The sequence below is a fragment of the Vidua macroura genome, chromosome Z (assembly GCF_024509145.1).
Source record: "Vidua macroura isolate BioBank_ID:100142 chromosome Z, ASM2450914v1, whole genome shotgun sequence".
Classification (NCBI taxonomy): Eukaryota; Metazoa; Chordata; class Aves; order Passeriformes; family Viduidae; genus Vidua; species Vidua macroura.
Window position 1 is genome coordinate 47,295,199 of NC_071611.1, and position 19,478 is coordinate 47,314,676.

Consider the following 19,478-nt stretch of genomic DNA (forward strand, 5'->3'; position numbering starts at 1 on the left):
CCGCCCCTCCTTGCCTTCCCTCGGGTGAGCTGCGAGCTCCCTTCTCTGCTTTTTTAGTTGGCAGGGTCACTTAGTAAGAGACAGCGGACTCAGCGGTGCCTACAGCCTATAGACACGAATCACGGCTGCAACGTCTCCACCCCACCGCCTAAAGAGTCCTTTTTTTTTTTTTTTTTTTTTTTCCTTTTTTTTTTTTTGCCCCTTGAAAAAGTTACAAGCCAAACAAAGGCCTCTGGCAACAAGCAAGCTCTGCGCCAGGGCAGGGTTTCAGCGCCCGCCTCCCGGCGGGACCGGGCGGGCCGGGGCGGAGCGCTCGGGGGAGGGCGGTGCCGGCAGCACCACGGACAGCTACACCGCCGCCGGGCTGCTGCCCACCACCTCTGGCCTTCCTCCGCTCCGCGGTACCCCCCGCCTCCAGACCCGTCCCTAAAAGCACCCTTTCTAAACGCCCCGCATGTACGCACGTGTGAAGTGCGATGTCGGGCCGTATAGGGCCGCCCGGGGAGATAACATTTGATATGTTCCTAAAACAGGAACATTTGATATGTTCCTAAAACTGTAGTGGTCTAGTGCCAAATTCTTCTTCATCATTACACTTTGCTACGGCTTCTATGTTTAGATATGCAGAAATGAGTGACGTTTCACTAACAATAAAGAGCTTCTTGATATAAATTGTTGCTTCTGGTTAAATAATTGAGCATTTAAACATGATCTGGCGATTTCCTTGTGTTTGTGTTTGGTTTTTTAGTTGGTTGGTTGGTTTGCCTTGTTTTTTTTTTTTTTTTTTCCTTTACTAATGAGTTTTCCATTCAAGCACCAGATGCCATACAAATGTGAAAATAAAGATAATTCAGGACGCCACATTATATAAAAGGAAACAAGTGGACTAGTTTAATCCATATACCCTGGTATGTGGATCACTGTATGATGGAAACACCCAACCTGTGAGCAGTATAGTTAAGCCTTGAAAAGACTGCAAGTTGATCTTCACAGCAGCAGCAAAGAGTAGTATTGTAGAATCAGTTTCACAGAGACAGTGTATTGATCCTGATTCTCAGCTACAGGACAAACAATAAAGAAAAAGGATTCTGACAAGACTTTGATGCCAGTGATACATCCATAAGGTAAAAAAAAATCAGTTCATGTGTACAGGAATTGTGTGAAAGATTTAGGTGGGGCACTTTATTTTAGCAAAGAAAAATAATGGAAATTATATCTAAAGAAAGATAAGTTTTCTACTTATTTGTTTAATTTGTTATTTCAAGGCTATGTGGTAAATAAGATAACCAAAATATTCCTTCACACCACTTTCAGAAAAGGTTGGCATTTCCTACCAACCTCATTAATTAGCACTGTCAAATATATATGAATGACAAATTAAGGAGTCCTTCATAATTTTTCCTGCAATCAGAAAAACCTACACTGTGCCATTAGGGAAGACTCCCCTTCAACAAACTCATAAATGTTCCCTTCTCCCTTTTGCTAATTCATAAATGTTCATTTTCCTGACCAAGAAAGGAAACCCTGTCCATTAGCAAAACCTGAGATATTTTTGATGGAAACTGCTTGCCTTAGAGCTGGAATCTCAGATAGAGGTTTCCTTTTGTTCTGAATACGTGTTTACTGTCTGAAGGACAATTTCGCTGTCCAGTAGCTTTAAAGAAGCTGCTACACAGTTGGAAGTGACGTCTTCCTGTTTCAAAGTTAGTATTGGAGAGGTAAATTGTACAATCATGACCTTAAAACAACTGTTTAGGGAGGTGTCACACCTTTCTGTGCTGCAGGTTTATTAATTATGTGTATAGACAGAGACAAAATGCTAAATAAATACAAATCTCTTGGCAAGTAGAAAGACCTTGCAAGCACTGCAACAATACTATTTTCTACAATCAAAGGAAAGAGAGACATTGAGAGATTCAAGAAGATACTAAATTGTACGCATAATGTGTAATCAACTTAGCATTGATCAAATACAGCAGCCTAATTTTTCCTGGGGAGGAAAAAAATATCGGCAGTTTGTCCCACATATGTTTTCTTCTAACTGACACCTTTTAAGTAGTTACATTTGGAGTAGAAGGTTCTGTACTTCCCTTAGCTGGGTCTCCTTCTCTGGGAAGTGGGAAAATAGATAGCACTAACATTCCTTTTCTGGATCAAAATAATTATGCAAATAAACCAGAACAGGAAAACATCCTGGTTTTGCACTTCTTTCAAGTAGAAGTATAAAACCACTAACTATAATTTAATTTGTCTCTTTGTTATAGTATTGACAGTATTTTGGAAGTTTATTTTCTCTTTCTTACCCAGCTGTTCTTTATGTATTATTTCAAGGGACGTGAAATACAGCACTACAAAACACTGCATAGACACCCTTCTGGCAATTTTATGGCTATTTGTCCAACTGTATTTGCAATGAGCTCTCTGTGTGCACTATTACTCTTACTGAAATTTTAAGTTTTACAGATGAAACTTGAAACTTTTTTTTTCAAATTTACCTTGAAACTTGCTCCCATGTTTGGTCATCATGTTGGATATGTCATTTGCTTTTTTGAGGCTCTTTGATAAAACATTCTCCCAGGACAGCCTAATCAGTGGTAGAAAAAGTACTCTGTTAGAAAACCAATACAAATAAAACCAATAGTGCCTTTGCACCCCCCCCCCCCCCCCAAAAAAAAAACAAACCACAAAAAACCCTTAAAAAACCCAACAAAAACCTCAAAACAACCAACCAACCAACCAACCAACCAACAACCAACTAAACGCAACCAAAAACCGCAAACAAAACAAGCAAAACAAAACAAACAAAAAACCTGAATCACTTTCTTATGTTGAAGAACTGTAAGCTACCAAAACACCAAAACCAGATGCTAGCCAACTACCTTGTCTGTAAACTATCCCTGATTTTGTTTTCTGAGAGTAAGGTTTTTTTCCCCTACCAGGAAGAGTTCCCTGATCCATAGATGTCTCACTGGTTTGGTCCTATGGCTTGTACTATAGAAATCCTGATAAACCACAACATCAAAAAACATGCTATTTAGATTTAGTTTTATAATTTATATTTTCATTTTTTAAACTTTCATTTTATATGCTTTCACATTCAGGCATATAAATGAGATTCAGCTGGCTGCAGAGAAAGACACGAATGCAGAATCTAGGACACCTTATTCAGTTCACGATGTCTAGCACAGCCCCAGCTTGGCATCTGTGGCATCTGTGGCAATTGCAGCAAAAGTTCTTAGAATCTAAGTAATAATTCTCATGTCCCCATCATTTTAACGGTACAATGCTGAGCAGATAATTGTACAGACATCCCTCTGTCTCTTTGGCTTACACATACCTGTAAGGATTGTGGTCATACACCTGAAGGACAGTGGTAGAAAGACTACTGAATTTGATATGTTTTCAATACAAAAAGTCAAACTAAAAGCTTCCATACACACTGTCCATGGGCTTTGTGATTCTGCAATTCCAGGGAACAGTCATCCACTGTCTGAAGAAGAGTGTGAGTCAGGCAGCATGCTGAGGGATAAGCTGAACTTCAGCCAAGTATCAGGTAGCTTCCATAATCAACAAATATGTTGCAAAATTACATAAAATTCACAATGAGCATGAATTAAGCATTTAATCAATTCCCCAAGTGTATGTACTGGTATAACCATTAATGACAAGACTTCTGCCAAAACTGCAACACACCAATCAGCTTCCATTGGAGAATCAGTCCCATTGCACAAGCTTTTTCCATTTTGATCAAGAGTATGGTGGCTAAAATCAGCAAAAAGCCATTGATTTCTCACTACAGTTGGGCTGCATACAAGCACACTGAGATTCTGTAGGTTCAATTTAATCTGGTAGTAAACTATCCTTATTGATTGTTGCATCTTTATTGCTAGGTACTTGTATCCTCACAGGGAACAAAGGAGAAAGATTTCCCAGTTTCAGTCACCTCATATTCAGCTCATATTGAATTATTCCAAATGGGGCTGGGGGGGGGGGGGTCAGAGGCAGAGCAGTGTAATACATTATTACAATTTATACATTTTGCAAAAAATTTATTTACCTGAATCAACAGACATCAAGGATTACTTACTTTTAAAAATCTTTTTCAAGACCATATGTCAGCTGGTTGCAAAGTGAGCTCTGCTGGCTGAGTGTTTAGTGAATGTTTCTGAACTTTTTGGCAGGTGTGTTTGTCTACGTTTAAGTAAGGAACACAGGAAGAAGATTAAGATATCTTTTAGAAGCTGACCTGCAAAGAATTTGTATTAAATTAGTTTTGTCCCACTTTTGTAAAGCCCATGAAGTTTTAAGAAAAAGAGAAGCATTTTAGGAATTTTCTTTCCCTCTAGCCCAATTTGCTTTGTAGGTCAGCTTGAAAATTAGTTGTTAGGAACTTGATCTTCCCAATCTGTTTCGCAGACTACAGTGGAGAGGAGTCTCTATTCAGTACAGCTATTGAAAACCCAAGGTATGAGTCACTAATATATAACATGCTTTAGATTATCAAACTGTAACTCCAAGTAATTAAGGTGATTGTCCTAGATTGCAAGGCAATGAGTGTATTCTATTTGCCATCTGTTAGAGGTGCGGCAGTTAGCTTCTGTTAATTGGGCTTTTTAAATTTTAAAAATTTATGTTTTCCATAAACCAATTCTCCCTCTGGGGAGACATCTGCTGTTAATGGGCTATTGAGTGTCACTGCATGACTGATAAAATTACATAATCCCATTGTGAGATGCTCCGCCCAGAGGGAGGAGCCAAGCATTCCTACCTGGATATAATCTGAGATTTTGGGACACCAGAACAGCCTTCCCACTGTATTCCTGGAGAAGCAGCTGCCTTTTCCACTGGATTCCCAGAGAAAGACCAGGCTTATCTCCACCACCACTGGTTCTTCAGAGGAAGACTACACCCTTCTACAGGATCACTGCTTCAACAGAACCACACCTGACACTCCAGGAGGACTGCAGCCACCATTTCAATTGGACTGCTACCAACACCTGGACCAACAGGGTGTCAGGTTGTATTCTGACTCTGTCAGTGTTGTTTTGGTTCACTGCATTGTATATTTTATTTTTATTTTCTTCCCTAATAAAGAACTGTTATTCCTGCTCCCATATCTTTGCCTGAGAACCCCCCTTAATTTCAAAATTATAACAATTTGGCGGGAGGCGGTTTACATTTCCCATTTCGGGGTTGGGTCCCACCTTCCTTAGCAGACACCTGTCTTTTCAAACCAAGACCGTAATCTTTAGCTTGTCTCTTAATTTTATCATCTCCCGTGGTCATATTTTGAAACTTGTTTAATAAATCTAGGATCTTTCTTTTACCTAATCACACAGACCCATAAAATGTCTATCAAAAAAACAGGGAACAGGAAAATGTCACTGCCCAGACTTGTAAGCAACCAAGACATGAACTCAGACTGGCAGGGAATCTGAATCACTCACTGGTAGACAGGAGTTGGTTTTATAAATTTTTTCAAGGCACAGTATTTCCTTACATGGTAATTCTCACTATGTGACCTATCCCATGTTGCCATGTCAGCTTTCTAAATGTCCTTCTATGGGTGATCATGCCCTGTTCACCCATCTGTCACCTTTGGGCAGGCTCCTCTCCCGTAGGGATCTGCCCAGTGGCACCTCCAGCCAAGGTCAGGTGCAGACAGGCCTCTCTGTGCTGCTGTGTGCTCCTTTGTGCTGCCATGTGTCTCTGCAGAGGCATCCCACAGCCTGCAGTGCAGCTCCTATCTCTTCCCACACAGATTGGTCACACCAAAGCACATAAAAATTAATCAGAACAGTGAAACATTGGCTTGACTCTAACCATGGCATTCTTCCTTCAGAACATTAATTAAGTGCTGGAAGTAGGTGTTTAGCTGAAAACAAGAGTATTTTCAAATCCATAAGCAGTTTTCTTCCAAATGTTGAACTTTCTTGCCTCTTGTCATGTCATAATTTCCCTTATTCATCAGGCTTTATACAGTCTTCCAAAATAAAGGAGGTGTTTAACTCTGATAAGTCAACTTTACTTCAGACATCAGAACCAAGTCTTCCCACTAGCTTGGTCTTTTGTTATTTGCCATTCTAAGCCCTTTTGCAATAGCTAGAAAGTGGAAACATGGATATGCAGATGATGCCTGAGGCTTTAGTCAAAACTCGCTCTTAGGCAGGCAAAAGTATGGGTTTCTGTGCTGCAAGAGAGATCGTACAGTTGAAGTTACTTTGAAACATTTGTGTCAAGACACTCACTGAGCTTACCTTAAAATATTTGATACTTAAACCACACTTATTTTTCCACCTACTAACTGACTCTTCGAGAAATTTACAAGGCAAATCTCTTTTGCTTTGGAGAAGGAAGCATAGGCTTGAATTTTAGTTTCTATCTAGCTTGCATTCCACTTTTGAATATGCATGGTTTTTCCTTACTTTCTTATGAGTTTTTAAAAAACCTGTGTATTATAGGTGCCAAACGTAACATATCCTACATGTTACAAAGGTAGCTCCAAAGTGTCAAGGGACAATTTTGGTCTGAATTGGGACCTGTGGTAGATCTGATTGAAGACATTCAATATTTAGTAGGACTGATGATGGAATGGTGTTTGAGGTTTGGATTCCTTTACTATTCTGCAGTTTTTACGTACAGCAGTACCCAGTAGGACTCATTATCCAGTTAGCTTGTTTTCAAAGTGTTTCCACAAGGAAAAAAATAACCTTCAGTAAAATGATGAGTGCATATTATGTGTGCAGTATTGGTCCATTTAAGATGTGCTTTGTAGAGTGCATATTTACTGCAGAAATGTTAATGATGGATGAATCAGGTAGCGGAAAGATATTTTCCCTACTTTTCTAAACGTGATTTAGTCTTTGTCTGTAATCCACTTTCACTGGGTTCACTGGTGTTTCTGATTCATGTCTTATAACTTGAAGTGTATCCTTTCTGCCATTCCTTTCTAGAACATTTCTATGGTTCTACAGTTTCTACTGTTAAACACTCTCTTCTCTTTAAACAATTTCAGGGATGCTTGTGTTATGTTTGTGTCTATAGGCACAGCTGATGGTGAAAGTCAATATCTTCCACAGAAAAATGGGACTAATCAGACAATCAAATCTGGTGACACATTTGTACTGTTATTTTAGTATTTCCTGACAGTGTTTTCTATACAAGAATCTCTAAATACAAAATTCGTCTATAAAACACTTTCATTATTCGTAACTCTCATAATTATGGATAAACAAGGAGACACCTTGTAGTCATGAAAGGCCTACCTTGATACTCTGTTGGTTTCTAAAAGGCCATGACCTTGGACTGAAGATATAGTAGGTTTATTTTTAACATGAGAACACAGATGCTTTCTCTAAATAGAATAATGAAAGAGATTTGCCTCGTAATTTATCAAAGGCTCAGTGAGTAGATGGAATAATAAGTGTCTTTTAAGTATCAAGTATTTTAAGGCAAGCTCAGCAAAATCAGAGTATTTTGACACAATTGTTTTAAAGTAACTTCAAATTTATAATTTGGCAATGCTGGAATTCTTGTGCATATACAATCTCATCCAATAGAATGGCATATTTTATAAGACATACATAGATTACGTGGTTTTATACAAAAAAGAGAGCATGATATGGTTTCAAACGAAAGTGTTTCTACCTGAGGAGATCTCTGTTGTCTGTGTTTTATCTTTTTCTTATTAGACTGGTTAAGCTGTAAGATTTCTGTCATTAAAACTCCTTTTTGACTATTTGCATTTTTTTTTATTGTAGTGGTAAAGCCTGTGAAAGCCTTGTGTCATATTGCATTTTAAATTTCTTATGTAAACAGCATTTTCTAGAAAAACTTTGGTAAGACTACCTGTCAAAGAACAATGATGTAAAAATGTAGGTTGAGATATTTTTGTTTATGAACAAGTACAGTTTTCTTATGGTCAAGGAAGCACTGTGATTCTGGAGATTTTATCTGCAGAGTGATAGCAGACTCCTCACTGCTTGCAGCCTTAAGGTGCTCTCTAAAAAGATGAGTCACCTGACTAGCCTTGTTTCTCATGATGTTATATTTCATTATTTCTCTTCATATTTCTTTTTAGCTTGGTTAAATATAGTCACTGTAGCACTACAGCCTTTGGTGAAATTAATCCAGCAAAACCACAACTATCTGTCTGTGAGCCACAGAGTATGCTCAGAGTGAGGAAAAGACAATAGGTTTAACAGCCTGTGTTGGTGTTTTTTGGGGAAAAAAAATAAAAGCAGCTCAGGATGATTTTGGTGCCAAACAACCATATTTCAGGGACAGGAATAGCTTCTGATTCCTTCATTGCTTTCCTGCAGAGGCTGAGTAGTTAGCTGTGCAGCAGCTGCTGAGCATAGCAGGAGTATGCACCTAATCTGCTGCTTTTGGTGCTCTGTGGATGCTGCAGTGCAAGCTGCTGTGGGTGGTACAATGAATAACCACATGCTGTTGTGTTTGATTTGGGACAGCCTATGATGGCTGGTGTCAAGCACATTTAGACATGTATTTCTTTTCAAGTTACATATTCACAAAAGGCCACAGCTTAGGAGACAAAGGTGTTTTGCTTTCTCTTGCCTCTGGAATGGCACTGTGCCCTCCTGTTGTAGGATACTTGCACATAAGTTACCACTCCTATAGTCTCAGGTACCCTGAACTACTGTGCAGTCCTCTATAAAGCTGTCCCAGTTTTATTTAAGTACAAAATGTGATTGAAAATTTCTACTGAAAAGGAAAGATGGTTTTATTTACAATAAGGGAAAGCTGAGGTTTGTTTTTTTTTTCCTTCCCTTTCAGTTACTGATTTCTGTTGTGTTTAATGCACCTTCCATATGCTGTGTAATCTTGCAGTGACCTGTAATGTACTAATGCAGTACATCTGCTTGATTGTGCTAGCTGCTTCCTTCAAAGTCTAACATTTTACAGTTCAGGATCCCTTCTTATATTACTCACACAGCAAAACTTCATTATGTGGAGCACAGCTTCCTATCTGATTCCTCAGAGTAATGAAGGGTTTCTGCAGCTGGCAGGACAGCCTCCTTTGCAGAGGAAAGCCATTAAATCCCAGCCTAGGAACTGCTTGCAATGTCTTCATTCATCAGGCTTGCATCAGCCCTTCTGGTTGGGCTCCAAAGCAGTGACTGTACCAAGCTGAGGCAGAAACCTTGGATGCAGGAGTGTACCACCACCTGCTGCAGCAGGTGCAGTGCTGTCCTCCAAAGAGTGGGTTAATTTTGGTTGGTGTCATTTTCAGGTCTCTACAGTGTGTATCAAGCGTGTGATTTCCTCCACATGTGCTGAATGTAGATCTTCCATCCATCCAGTTGAATGTGAGGGCTTCTGACTAGCAAATTTTTATGTGGATTTTGAGAAAGCAAATTTTAAAAGATAGAAGAGTGGTTGCTTAACAGTCAGCACTGAGAAACTGGATAATCTTGGAAGACTTCGAGAATTGTTCCTTATAATAAGTTCATCCCTTTGCATATGTACCTATATGGCACATGATGTTGATGACCTGTGGCCACCCTAGGTGCTATTTTATTATAATATATTATATATTATATATTATATTATATTATATTATAATATAGTATATAATTATATATTATATATATAAATATATAATAATATATATTATAGATACATAATAATATATAATAATATATATTATGCATAATAATATATATTATAATATGTATGAATATATATTATATGTATTATAATATAATACATATATATTATATTACTGGTCTTGCTTCAAGGTGAATAAAGTTTCTAAAATAAATATAATATGGCTCTTTGCTTATTTGTTTGTCCCTTCTCCCCACAACCCCCCCCCCCCCCCCATTTTTAGCAGCATATATTCAAACACCAGTAGTAAGCACCAGGACTTCCAAACACTGAGGAAAGAGTACAGTGAGGAAGTGATTAACAAGATTACTGCAAGGGAGGAACTCACAGTAGAGGAGAAATGGGGTGTGTGGTCAATGTGACATTCATCCGTGGGTAATGCCTGCAACAAAAGGGATACTGTTTTTAATGGATGAGTGGAGTTTATACCTGTGACAGATGCAACCACGTGCCATATGGGCTGCAAAAATAGACCAGGCAGGGGCAGCACATGCAAAGGGGCTTGGCACACTCCAGCTCCAACAGACATGGCTTCTGCTTTTGGGGTTGATGGTAAGCAGGCCTCTCCATATCTGTGGGAGATGGAAGGTTGCTCTGAGACAGCCCTGGGGCAGAACTAGGCTTTTCTGTATTCTTCACACAGTTATATTTGAATATACATGTTTTGTAAGACTGACTTTAGCAGTCCAACCATTTTCATACCCTACCCCTGATTTCAAAGCCAACTGCAATTTTTCAAGCATATGCTTCCTGAGGAAGGCATTTACTCTTTGCAATCATTGCTTTTACCGGGGGATAACAAACACGGTATCTCATACCACGCCTGCTGCTCTGCCTCACCCTGCGGAGTCTGCCCTGCCGGGGCAGAAGAACTGCCTTTGTTGTTGCTGTTTTTTGTTTGTTTTAAAATTTGCAACAAGCCACTAGAAAAGCTGCCAAATGCCATGTCGGAGGCGGGTACGAGTTTTAGGAGAGGTACGTGTGCCATCTAGAGGAAGCGAGGCCGCCTGAGGGGAGACCGTGGCGACTGGACACGCTGCGCTGTAGTTTTGGAGCAACCTGAAACGAACATGGGGATCCGCAAAAAAACCTCCAGCACTCATCAGCGATTGAATCCCTTTAGGAAACCTCAGTAAATGGCGTGCTATAAACCTCTGTGTTTGCAAAGCTTTTGCATATCCCTAGGAAAAAAAACACCAAGAATGCTGTATTCTTTTCTATTTCAGTAAGAGAATACCTGTTTGCATATTTTAGTAGTCCTGGCATTTAGTAATGCTGTCTAGTTCCTAGGATGCAGCAAAAAAGAGCTCTGACCTGGCAAAACTAGATTTCATCCTTCCTTCTTGCCATGTCTTTTTTGTTTTTTGAACCTTGCAATCTGAGGCTTCTGGCATGTATCAGCTTATATCAGCAGACAGAAAGTTCAGTAATGGTTGGTTGTGAGGGTGTTAGCATCTTGAAAGCAAGAGACAGAAACTCATATCCTCATTCCCTGTACCCCAGATCTTGAAAGGCAGCAAAAAAACCCCAACTTTTTCAACTAGGACCCATGCCAGCAAGATGAATCTGTGTATCTGTGTGATGTGCACAACATTTCCTGTGGGTAAGAAACCTTCATATACTGCAGGTGTGAATCTTCAGGCACTGTCACAACTGTAGAGTGAGGTTTCAGTGTGGCAGTCATTGCCTGACAAGGTCAGTTCTATATTTTCCTATCACATGTTTTAATGAATTTACCTTGTTACAGGAAATTGTCCCATCCCAGGGCCTTATATTAAAGTTGAAGGAGGAGAGAGGAAGTTAGGTCTTGTTAATTTGAAGTCTGCTAAGCACTCCTTGGAGACATGTATAAGCTGAGGCACAGTGAAATTGATTTATGATTGTTGCTGCAAAATGTACAGACAACCAGCTGCTTGTGTTAGATAACTTTCTCCTGAATTTGTTGTCACATAAGAAGATTTCTAAATTGAAATTATTGTGACTCAGTGGCTTTAAAAAACTGAAAATTTTCCCCAAAGCTCATGGTCATATTGCTTGCAAAAAATCTAGAATAATAGTTAATATGCAGTACAGTCTATTCACATTTTGAAACCTATCATGACTTCTCTGATAAGTAACTAGTACTAGGGGATGACTAACAAGGATTGTGTATATTTGGCTTGGTTTTTTCAGTGACCTCATTTGAATGACATGAGCCTCACAACAAGAGTTCCGTTCAAAAGGACACTTTATAATGTCTACTGGTTGGTTGATACCATGAGTTTTCCAAGTGTTTACTACAAATCATAAACCAATTAACAACAAGGAATGTGAAGTACTTTGTCCTGAAGGTGCTTCACCATCAGAAGCTGAGGAAAGTGCAAAAACAGAAGGGCAAGCTCAGATGATAACTTGTGACTTGTCTTCTACTGCATGATACTTTCTAACTGGCGTAAATGTGATGAAGTTTCTCCATCTGCATAAGAGGAACAAACAGCCCTCCTGCACCCCCACCAATTTACTCTGCCCTATTTAATGAGGTCACTGTCCACTGAGGCAGGTCAGATCTGCAGCTGCTCAGTATTACCCTGTGCAGCAACAAAGGTACCTGCAACCTGAGGTACCTGCAACCTGAGATATTGCACAGCAGCAAGAAGCAATATTGGGCAGTTGTTCTTGCAAAAGCAGATACTTTGTGATAGCATCCTGGCATTCCAGGACATCTCTGCACAGCATCAGAGATGCATTGCACAGAGCACAGACATTCTTGCACTACCTTGGAGCAACCTGGCTTGCTTATTGAAGTCAGTGTGAAAGTGCTTTTCATTGCTAAATATTTCATTATGCTTCTGCTGTATTCATTGCTTCTCATACCTGTATGAGGCAAAAGCCATGTAAAGCAAGTCTGAGAGCATGTACACACAACTGGTGCCTCCCTGTATGCAGCATAGAGTCTGTTTTCTGTTGTGTGTAAGGCAGACGTAAAGTTCAGCTTCCTGCTGCAGAGAAAAATACAGCCTCCCCAGCATGACAACGTGACAGATTCACTTCTTAGAAGAGAATATAGAATAAATTAACTTCTTAGAAGATGAGTGGTCTAGTCACAAGTAAAGGAGTCATCAGAAGAAGAGGAGGTGGCTACAACTCTGTATTTCTTCCCAGAACCTTTTTGTCAGATGGCATTGCAGATGGAGTCACCTCTGGGTCAGGTTTAATATTAGAAATTAGATGGGGAGGTGGGTGAGGGGAGGTGGGGGGTTGGGGTGTCCCTTTCTCTTTTTAACAGACAGAAGGCTTTCCACACAGGGAAATGTGGTTCTTCTATTAACCCATCCTGGGTCCTGCATCAGCAGTTTTCAACTCCATCACTTTGATCCTATATCTTCCTGGAGAGAAGACAGTTTTGACACTGGTCAGTTCATTATTTCCAAGCAGAGCTCCTGGTCCAATATGGAATTTAACAGCCTAGAGGAGCTACTCACTAGGAACTGAAGTTGGAGTTTGGTTTTATTTTGATTTGCAGTAACGAAAGAGACAAAGCTCAGCAGAGAAGTAAATTAAATTTACATTCATTTTGAAGTGTAAGTAATGCTTTCTATTTGTACCATGTTTGGTTTCAACAAGCCAGACTTGTTTCTGCAAGCAAGATATGTGGGGCCTTGTAGGACGGTAAGAAAAAAAAATTGCAGGAAATACTTTGCAAGATCAGTGGCATAATTACCTCTAGGTCTGTGTGCATCTCAAAGGTAGATTCTTAGCTGAATATGTATTAAGTAAAACTATTTTCAAGGGCATGCCACAGCTCCCATTTAGAATACACAATGGTTGATCTTAAAAACCACAAAATTCACAGGGAAACGCCATAAAGAAACCAATGCTTTAAAGCAGCTTTACACATACAGACATTGTTTCTTTACTTTCTATTCTGAAAAAGAACCTATTGCATATTATAGTAAATAGGATTAAATATGAAAATCTGCTGTGGACAAAAATATTTACTTATCTCTGACTGGTAATGTTTAGCATCATGGGGTGGTTTAAAAATGATTAAGCATTTGAGGAAAAAAACCCTTAATATTATACACAGTGTATCTGCAAAGTGTGACTAAAGGTGAAACACTTTTAAAATACCTCTGATAATGAAAAGATTTGTTGTAAAATATGTCTTAAATGGCTTGAACAAAATACTCATTGTGTGTGCACAAAACTGCTTTATTCAGCAATAATTCTTGGATTTAGCCCTTGATGGGGTTGAGGTGCAGGAAGAGTGAAGGATTTGACAGCAGGGGAGCTGGAATCCATAACAAAAACCTTTTTAACATAGGGCCATAACCACAATGTGATTTGGAATGGGAGAGCTGATTTTGGTTATTTTTTTCTGAATGCCTGGAGTTACCACCACATGTGCTAATATTCTCATAAAAATATCTTTAATGTGCAAGATGTTGAGGACAGATACTGCACCACCAAACTGCTTAGCAGGTTCTACCTTGAGATTTGAGAGATCCCTTTTGTTATGTGATCACACAGCACAGGGTGTTGTCTTCTCTCCTTTTGTCAGCAATTATATCCTATTGTGTTTCCTCATTCTTTGCTGATTTGTACATGCTCAGGGCTTCTGGAAAGTCAGCCTTGGAAGCACTCAGAAGAATGATCAAATACCCTTACATTTTTTGGAAAAGCTGTACATACCAATTTTGCTCCTGATTCCCCAGAGTGAGAGTCTGTCTCACTTTTGCTCATACTCTGAAAAACATCTGAAAACAAAGAACTTAAAATTTGTCACAGTGAGTAGCAAACAAGAAAGAAGTTGCTTTTTGCATGCTTAGTTTGAAAGTCATCAGTTAATTTAAAAAAATGTGTTTCTGAGCTATGCATTAAAGCTCTCTTCATTTTTAAAAACTTTCTTCTTACATAATCTTGTTCTGAAACTGCATGCTTTTATCTCTCATAATTTCTTATCTTTCTTCTTTTTGCCATTTTCTTTTTGTGGGACACATAGAGCTTCAGCCGGAAGGACAGAAACTTCAGAAATTAGAAACTAGATTATAGATCAAAAAAGCCCTAAATATGATTTGGGATAGCAGGTTTTGGCCCTTCTTTCCAGAGAAACAACCTTACCAGTGAAACAGAGATTTTTGGAGTTAAGTTAACAAAATTAATTAAGCATTTATAATTTAGCTTGCAGAGTTATGTGTTGAATTTTAACCTTTTACTTAAGAAACCTCTGCCAGTACAAAGGGCATAGGAAAATGCAAATTTCTGAAGCTTCTTGCATAAAGAACAATACCAGAAGAGGCAAAGAACCCACATAAAGAAGCTCCTCTGTCTCCAAGCCTATCAAGACTGACAGACCTACTCAGATAAGCACTAAAGGACCAAAAGCGCACGCGCAGAGAGGAAAAGTTCAAAAGTTCAATCATGAGGAAGACTACAATCTTCAGCCTCAGAACCACTGAGAGACCCCCGTGCGACCACCACAGCAAACCACGCGTGCCCAGAAGGGCGTGGACTTATTTAGCATGAGAGGCGAGGACAGGCGGGGCCAGGGGTTAAATATGCATAGAAAAATTGTGTAATGTATTGTATATGGAACATCTTTGGGAATAAAGGTGTGGGTCAGACTGAGGGTTGGGGCACAAGTTTTGGAGAGCTATCTCACTTGTGCCGGGCGCTGACATACATACCCACTTCATAACTACACCAGGTTATGGAGTCTATTTATTTATTCCACATATCGCTTCAGCAGTTGCTTTAAAAATCTCCCAGTCCAACTTAAACCCCATTTTTTCATCCATTTTAGATACACCCGTAGTCCAGCCAGGATTGTTAAAAGCTGCATCATTCAGTGGGCAGATTACAACATGACTTACACCAAACCCACCTTCTTTATCACTTAAGTGACTTCAGTGGAGGTGAGTGGTACTTTTTGTGCACCTTTGTGTTACTTACTGGCTGATAGACCCCAATTAGAGAGATGGGAACTCGTATATTTCCTTGTTTCTGTTGGCACCTGGGATTGCAATGATAGCTGAGTAAATACTGTGACAATCTTGTTCTGGATTGCTAGTTTTGATGTATGTATGTGCCAAGAAGAATCAGTTACTGTGGTGAGTAATATGTGTCAAGACTGTGCTCATGGGTAAAGTGGAAGTGGCAGTGTCACCACAGAATGTCATGCAGACCATCAGTTGGTGTAAACCATGGTGGAAGCTAACACAAGCCTAGGCTAATGAGGCCTAGCTAGGGACCCAGCCCAATGTTTCCCACTTTCAGATTTTATATATCACCTCTAAAGCATAAAGTCTGGGAAGGTGGAGCCTACAATTCCATTTCTCTGCTTTTTCTGTTTTTAAAGTGTCATAGACATATTTCTATGTGTCAGGAAAGGCATCTTAAATAGAAAAAAGACACCTTCAAAACCAACACATATGGTAGGGGCTTAGATCATTATTATTTGTGGGTCATTCTACTTGATGAAGAGATAGCAATTATATAATAATGAAACAAAGTCCACCAGTTGCTGGGTGAAATTCAAGTCTTGCAGACTACTCTTTATCTTTCTGTAACCTGGTGAAAACTGTGGTCCTGTGAATTTGGAAATGCTGTCAGACTTCCTTAAGCAGTAACACACATGTTGGAGGGAGATGTACATCATCTTGACACAGCCCACTGTGTTCCTGTTTCTGTACTTCCCAGAAAGACAGCTGGCTTTCATTTCCCAGCTTTTCCAGCTGGCTGACATTTGAAAATTAACATAGTAAGGTGTCATGGCTACTTCAGTGCCAAATTTATGTTCTTGTGATGCTTGCTTATACATTTTTTAGACTTAGAAGTTAAGGTTAAAGACCTTGGAGGTCCTTAGCTGTTTCTATCTCCCAGTCCCTAGGTTCAATGAAAGTGCTTCTGGTACTGAAAGAAAAGGCTCCATCAGGAAAGAAGACAGGTTCTTATTTTCACAAAGTGGAGCAGTGGCAGTGGGAGAGAATGAAATGTTTCAGGCTATTTAACTTCTAACTCTGTCTCTGATTTGTGGGTAAAATAATGGATTTTTTTTTTTTTTACATGTTTAAGGATCTTAATGTGGCTATGATTTGTAAGCTGAAACAACAAGGCATTAAACAATGAGAAGACACTGATGCCCTGTAGGAGGGGTATGAACAACATGGGGATCAGCAAGGGCCAGCTTGAGTTGAAATAACTTCTCATATATCTCTACAGACTAAAGAATTCTCTTCCATAAAAGAAAATTTAATGCAAGTTAGGACAATAGAAAGGAACATAAAGTCAACAAAGTATAAACTGATTAGTAGAAATTCTGAAGTATAAATGCTTATAATTACAAGAACTGATAGTAAGGTTTTTTAGTACAGCAGAAAGAGAGAGATTGAAAACCAGAGACAGACTTTTTTTAGCTTATTAGAAGATAGAGAAACCCTGATACTGTACATTCATCCTTTCATTTTGCAGTGCTTTTTCCTGAGTAAGTTTATAGACATATACTCCATGCTTACTATCTTCAAGTAATAGAGATATTGTGAAAGACAATTCCTACAAAATAAATAAACACTCTGTTTAACTGTACATGTCAGGTAGGAAGACAAAAAAGATAGACAGGGGTTGGCACTGAGTTTCAACTTGAGTCTATTCTTTATTCTGTAGCATTAAACAAACTCCTGAATTTGAATTAATTTTGTTACTTGTATATACTTATTCTCCTTTCAGAGGAGTTGTTGGAAGGATTAGCAAGGGCTTTATAAGTATCTTTGCTCTTTCTTTCTCTGTGTTGAAAGGCATGATTATGGGAAAAGATAGAGTCTTATCTCAAGAATTTTTTTCCATAAATTTCCATGAGGAAATCACAACCGTCCCTAATTTTCTCATCTATTGGGAAGTCTCCAAACACCATTGGAGAAGTAACCAACAATTTAGCAGTTTCTGACCAGATTTATTCCTGAGCTTCACTGATTTATCTGGTTTGTTTCATACTATAACTGGGTTATAATTCTTCATGCAGTTCCTTATGAAATAATTACAAAATTCTTACTACAAAATAGGAAATAGTCTCTTAGGTTACAGAACTCCAGATGTTTCTCTCAGAAGATTTAGGCATGTGATCAGAGGTTCATATGATGGGGTCTCAGCCATCAATCACCACACTTCCTGCAATCTGCAGCACCTGGGCAGTTTTACTGCAGTGCTCATTGGTGTACTGCTTTGCCTTGGCAGTGGTGGCATGCTAAATAGAATTCAGTGGGACTGACTTTGTTGTTACAGCCACAACAAACACAGGATTAAGGGTGTGCGTTCTTAATCCCTTCCCCTGCAGAGTTTTGAAAATGATAGTCATAAAAGGACTTGAAAGTTTCGGTATTGCAAGCTCTTGCTACCCATGGGTTCAGCATAGGGAGATTTTTTATTGTGCTCTTCTGAAAGAGAAGGGGTTGTACAGATGAGCCAGGCTGCAGTGTTGATTAACAGGTAAATGTGGAAAGAATGTGTTATCAGTGCTTCACGTATGTCATGAGGCAAACATGAAAGAAAGGGAGGGAGGTACTTGTCAGGTGATGCTACTGGAGAAGTTCAGCAACCAAATACATCTCAGCAGAAGTTACCATGGATTAGTATGTACCAGCATGAAGAGCAAATCTTGCTTTTTCTCTTCAGCTGCCGTTTAGATGTACCTGGCACCCTTTTTTATCTCCACAGAATTTTACAGCACTGTGAATTTTCCTTCTTACCTGGTATCTCAGTTTCATTGCCATCTGTCATCATGCCTGAAACAATTAGCATGTCACATGCTGAGCTTCTCCTACTTATATTGGCTAGAAGACGGGGCTGAAATACAAAAATTTTGAGGCATATGTTGAGGCTTAGCCATATAAATATAAGACAAATCAGATGGAGACAAATCTGAGACAAATTTAATGGAATCACATAACCATAGAATGATTTGGGTTGGAAGAGACATCTAAGACTTTGTAGTTTCTTCTCCAGTCAGAGGAAGGGACACCTTCCACTAGACCAGGTTGCTTGAAACCGCATCCAAACTGGCCTTGAACATTTCCAGGGAGAAGGGATCTACAATTTCTCTGCAGATACCTGTGCCAGTATCTCACAACTCTCAAAGTAAAGAATTTCTTCCCAAAAGCTAATCTAAACCTACTCTCTTTCAGTTTAAAGCCATTCCCCCTTGTCCTGTCACCACATGCCCTTGTAAAATAGTCCCTCTTCAGCTTTCCTGTAGCCCGTTTTAGTTACTGGAAGGTGTTACAGGGTCTCCCTGGAACCTTATCCTCTCCAGGCTGAACGATCCCAATTTTTTCAGCCTTTCCTAGTAGGAGAGGTGCTCCATTCCTCTGATCAACTTGGTGGTGTCCTCTGGACTCACTCCATTAGGTTGATGATATTCCTTACTTAGGGGGTCCTAGAGCTGTAAGCTCTGTCTGGTTCTCATGTCTGGTCTCATGTCTGATTGTCTTACTAACACTCATTTTAAAATTCGATGAAGTCTTAAGTTGGAGTAGCAGGATGCAGAACTTGAAACAGCGCTACAAATTACCCGAAAATAGACCCAAGTGCAAAAATTTTCTTTTACATTTTAGGAGCAAAATGGTGACAGATGCATTTTACATGTATTCAAGGTAGAAGGTCATTCCTCTATCAAGGTTTTATTTGCAATGTTATCTAACTTGAGTTTTGGGTTGCACATGTGCCAATGCAGTCATAATTTGCCTCAGGGGCACAATGACTAAGATGTGCACCTGAAAAAAATAGAAGCTGATACAAGACTGATAATAAAATTAAAGGAACACATATACGAGCAGATCAACCATGTAAAATATATCTGATTTGACAAACCCAGCATT